Source organism: Physcomitrium patens, chromosome 18, assembly GCF_059467195.1.
Source record: "Physcomitrium patens ecotype Gransden chromosome 18, ASM5946719v1, whole genome shotgun sequence".
NCBI lineage: Eukaryota > Viridiplantae > Streptophyta > Bryopsida > Funariales > Funariaceae > Physcomitrium > Physcomitrium patens.
Window position 1 is genome coordinate 5,703,790 of NC_143427.1, and position 5,762 is coordinate 5,709,551.

Genomic DNA, 5,762 nt, shown 5'->3' on the forward strand with positions numbered 1-5,762 from the left:
GTACCTTTTGTGGCGCATTCGCAAGATTTTCAGCTGGCTCTCACGTTCGCTCATTAATGTCATAGCCGCACCAATGAACAAGATATTCTAACTTTCTCCACCTTCGCCGTGAATCCAATACATTTTCAACCTCGTATTCTTCGTGGTTCTCGATTTCAATACTAGGTGGCGGACATTGTACTCTTCCAGGAAAAGATGACTCTCGATAAGGTTCCAACAGAGAAACATGAAAGACTGGATGTACCTTCATAGAAGCTGGTAATTCCAGCCGGTATGTCACTGGATTAATTTACTTCTGGATGATAAATGGTCCCAATCTTCGATAGTCCAACTTATCACATGATCGCTTAGTCTTGATATTTCGTCGAAGAAGCCAGGCTTTGTCTCCAACTTTGAAAGTAGGTGCTGGATTCCGAAATCTATCTGCAGATGTCTTATAGGATTCTTGAGCGGATTGTAATTGAAGCTTCAACATAGTTTGAAGCTCTGATAGTTGCTTCGCAAATCCTTCAGCTGCTGGATTGTTATTTGTTGACGGACTGAATAAATCAAGCTTCGGATGATACCCATAGTTAGAAAAGAATGGTGTTTGTTGAGTCGACGCATGGAAGGTGTTGTTATATGCAAACTCGGCTAGCAGTAGATATGCAGTCCAATCATCTTGTTGATAGTTGATGCTGCATCGTAAGTACTATACCAAGACTTGGTTCATCCATTCCGTTTGGCCATCAGTTTGAGGATGAAAAGCTGAAGAAAGCTTGATATTCACCTTCAATATCTCAAAGAGAGATCTCCAAAACTTTGACACGAACTGGGTACCTCGATCTGATATGATATCATCTGGTAGTCCATGATATCGATACACATTATCGAGAAAGAGTCTTGCTGTGACTTCACTGGACGATGTCTTTTTACAAGGAACAAAGTGTGCCATCTTCGTAAGCCAATCTACCATGACAAAGATGCTGTCAAATGAGTTTGATGATGGCAAGTCCGTGATGAAGTCCGTAGAAATTGAAGACCATGGTCTACGTGGAATTGGCAATGGCTGTAGAAGTCCATAAGGGCGATGCCGAGGATTCTTAGATCTTGAACAGATGTCACAAGAGAGGACAAAATCTTTCACATCCTTCTACATTTGAGGCCACCAAAAATCTCGGGAAATAAGCTCCAAGGTCTTGTTGAATCCAAAATGTCCCGTAGCTGGAAAATCATGGCGAGATTGAAGAACTCGGAGTCGTGCTAGTCCTTTTGGAATATACAATCGCTCTTCAAAGTATAAAAGATCTCCTTCCACCTTGAATTTGTCATCATTAGTATGTTGCTTGATATCAATGGCTATTGAATCTTTAATGGTCATAGCACGTACTTGGTTTAGGAAGTCAGCATCAAATGATACAATAGTAGCACAAAGTTGAAATCTCTCTGGCTTCAATAACGTTGTACATTGTTGATCAAACGCTGCTTCTCCAGCCTTTGGTACAAGATACGATCTCCTTGATAAAGCATTGGATAGTCCTTGCTGCCTTCCAAGTCGATAAGTGATAACAAAATCGAATCTAGATAGTGACATATTCCACCGAGCTTGACGCCAATTTAAAACTCGAGCCGTCATGAAATACTCCAAATTCTTGTGATCCATATATACGGTTTCTGGATGTGCAGCTCCTTCAAGAAAGTGATGCCATTCTTAGAAAGAATCCACTATAGCAAGAAGTTCCTTATCATGGATCTCATAATTGATTTCAGCAGCAGAGAACTTTCGAGAATAGAATGCAACTGGATGGAGCTTCTTATCTTCACTCATTTGTGAAAGTACAGCTCTCAAAGCAAAATCTGAAGCATCAGTTTCTAAATAGAAGGCCTTTGTAAAGTCTGGATGTACCAAAATTGAAGCTGTAGTAAATGCTATCTTCAAATCTTGAAACGCCTTCTCCGCCAAAGGTCCCCATTCCAACTTATCCTTGCATGTTAATCGAGTGAGAGGAGCAGCAACTTGAGAATAATTCTTGATGAAGATCCGATAGAAGTTAGCAAAACCAAGAAAGCATTATACGTCTCTAACCGTCTTCGGAACCTCCCAAGACATGATTGCTTCTACTTTCTTGGGGTCCATCTTCAAACCTTCTGTAGTCGCAATGAACCCCAAAAATTCCATCTCCGTCTGGTGAAATAAACACTTTTCTAATTTGGCATATTATCCTCGCTTGCGTAGTTTCTCCAAGACCAAACGAACATGCTCTTCATGCTCTTCCTTGTTTTTAGAGAATATTAGAATATCGTCCAAGTAGATGACAACAAAATCGTCGAGGTGTTCTCGAAAGATGTCATTCATCATATGTTGGAAAACCGCTAGAGCATTGGTAAGACCAAAAGGCATGACATTATATTCGAAATGAGCATACCTTGTACGGAATGCTGTCTTTCACTCATCTCCTTCCTTGATTCGTACGAGATTATAAGCTCCCCTTAGATCAATTTTTGTAAAGATCTTCGCACGTCCAAGTTGTTCTAAGAGACTAGAAATCAAGGGTAATGGGTAACGATTTTTCTTTGTTACCTTGTTGAGGCCTCGATAGTCCACATACATCCGTAATGATCCATCTTTCTTCTTCACAAATAAGATGGGTGCTCCAGCTGATGATTTTGAATGACAAATGAAGTTCTTGGTTAGATTCTCGTCGATGTACTTTCGTAACTCTGCCAACTCCGTTTGCGATAGATTGTAGATTGGGCCAAAAGGTGGTTGTGCTCCTTCTTGCAAGTCTATGGCACAATCATATGGTCGGTGTTCCGGTAGTATGTCGGCGTTCTTCTTTTGAAATACGTCTTCAAAATCTTTATATTGCTCCGGAATACTTGTTGTTGAGATCTTCTCCTTGGTAGTTGGAGCCGCATAAATGACAAATAGAGTGCCTTCCTTAGATGATCTTATAAACGCTCTTGCTCCAATAAATAAGGATTTCTTTTTTCGAGGTTTTTTATTAGGTTTTTTCTTGGGTGGTTTTGTGGGAAAAGTCATCTTCCGCAACCTCCAATCTATCAATGGATTATGTTTTTTTAACCAAGAAAGACCAAGAATAATAGGATTTGATGGGGTTCTAATAATATTAAAAATAATATGACTACTATGGTCTTTAAACGTTACTTCTATAGGTTCTGATTCATGGGTGATGCTACCAGACAATAAAGGTCGCCCATCTATGACCTCAACATGAACAGGTTTTGATTTTTGTACTAAAGGGATCTTATGATGCTTTGCAAATTCTTCGTCTAAAAAACAAGCAGATGCTCCTGAGTCTAGTAGTGCTAAGGTTCTCAGTTTTTGGGGGCCGATAAACAGAGAGATTGTAAAACAAAGTGCAAGTTGGGCAGAAAGAAAGGAACCTGATTGTTGTTGGGATATTTCATTGTCCAGCCCCACGGTTCCTACTATGGCTGGGCATCCTCGTTTTCCTAAACAAATACTCCCCTAGTCTTGACTATGCCTCGATTTTGCTTTTTGGGACAGTTTCCGACTTTGTGGCCTTCTCCACCGCAATACAAGCATAAATTTTTCTCCATACGTCACTTTTTTTCTTCTATAGTAAGAGATTTGATACGTACCGCATCAATTTGCATGTCTTCCACCTCTAAATGCGAATTCACACCGCTTGCCGACATAGTTGGAGCATAGCAAATTGTATGTTGTCTTGAGCGTTGGTCTTGGCGACGTTGGAATAGGTGATTATTGCACTTCACAGCTTGGCTAATGGCTTCATTGAGCGTTCGTGGATCAGGAAGAGTTAACAGCAAATCCTTCACATCATCTCTTAAACCCCAATAGAATTGACTCATCAACGCTTCTTCATCCCAATTGATGTCGCATACTATTTGCCTGAAATCCGAAGCATAGACTGATGTAGAACGCATCCCTTGTCATAACGACCAGATCTTTGTTGTAGCCCATCGAACCTTATCGTGTTCACCAAATGCTTCCGCAAATGCTTCCAAAAAGGTTTCGAAGTTGTTTAATATGGATGATCGTTTCTCAAACAAAGGAGCAAACCATGATAGAGCTTGTCCCGTAAGTAAGGTTCCAACAAGCCCAACACCTGACTCCTGCGTTGGATATCGTTCGGGCTATAAAATTATTTTCAATCTGATTTGATTGACGAATCCTTGAAACTTGGAACGTGTTCCATCAAACTTATCTGGAAGGCTAACTCGAGGCTCCTTATGTTGTAGAACTAGTGGTTCTTGTCGAACCTGAGGTAAAGTTGTTTCTCCAAGTGCCAAAATTTGAGGCTGGTGTAGTTTAGATTGTGCTATCTCAGATACTCCATCATTATGAAGCCTTGCCACCACTCCTTCAATCTCTGCAGTTCTTTGTGATAACGTAGCGAGGGCATTCATAATAGCATCTAACTTAGACTCCGAACTTTCTGTCATACTAATGTCTTGACCTCCGGCCAGTCTAAAAGAAGGAAAAAAATGACCCTATAAGAGGCAATATTGGTTTATAGGAGGATAATCCACAACCTATAAAATGCCTTAAGAATTTCAAGAAGAGGGGTAATCCATTCTCTCCAAGAAGAATAAGACTCCAATATTGTAACACAAGATGTATCAGTTTAGAGGAGGGTAATCCGCAACCTCTAAAAAATGCTAGTATACCTTCAAGTAGAGGGGTAATCCACACTCTACTAAGAAAGAACTAGCTCTGATATCTCAAGTTAGTGGAGTCTCGACAAACTGTCACGGACACATAATCTAGACTTGAAATTTAACAAGAAGTTCAAGAAGAAGTGGCAGAACTAGATTAAACAGATGAGTACAAGAACAACACTAGAAAGGTGAGCTAGAACTCCAAGAGATGTGTTGTTGAGACTGAAGAACTCTTCAGCCTCGATCCCTATATATACTCCTACTTAGGAAGCTTCTCGAGCTACTTCTATTAACTATGAAGCTACTAGAAGGTTCCAGAGGCTTGCTTTCTAGAAGGTTCTAGAAACTTCTCGAACTACTTCTATTAACTAGGAAGCTTCTAGAAAGTTCCAACGGATTCCTTTCTAGAAGCTTCTAGAAACTTCTCTTCTAGAAGGTTCCAAAGACTTCCTTTCTAGAAGCTTCTAGAAACTTCTCTCTAAAAGGTTCCAGAGGCTTCTCTTCTAGAAGGTTCAAGAGGCTTGTTTTCTAGAAGGTTCTAGAAACTTCTCTCTAGAAAGTTCTAAAGAATATGTCCCTAACAAAAGGATTAAACTGAAGGAAGTCTTACATGTGCCATAAATAAAGAAGAAGCTTCTTTCAGTGAGCAAACTTATATCACATGATTGTAAAGTTCAATTTCATATGGATGAGTGTTTTATGAAGACATTGAGTGGACAACATGTTTCCAAAGGCCTTAGAGATGGCAACCTCTATATCATCAATTGTAAGAAGGTGAATGACATTGAAGTCGCGATATATGCTAATTTTCTACAAAATCAAGACAAGTTTGGCATTTGACATCAATGACTTTGTCATTTGAATGCCAAAAGCATGAAGTAGCTCGAATCTATGGTAAGTGGCTTTGATCTTGGTGAATTCAACCACATTGCTATGTCACTTGATTGTGAAAGTTGTATCCAAGGCAAACAACAAAGGGCTTCATTTTCAAGTGGAATTGTAACATGTACAAGCAAATTGTTGGAAATGGTTCATTCTGATGTTTGAAGACCAATAAAGATACCATCAATTGGAAGAGCAAGATACTTTGTGACATTTATTGATGACTTATCAAG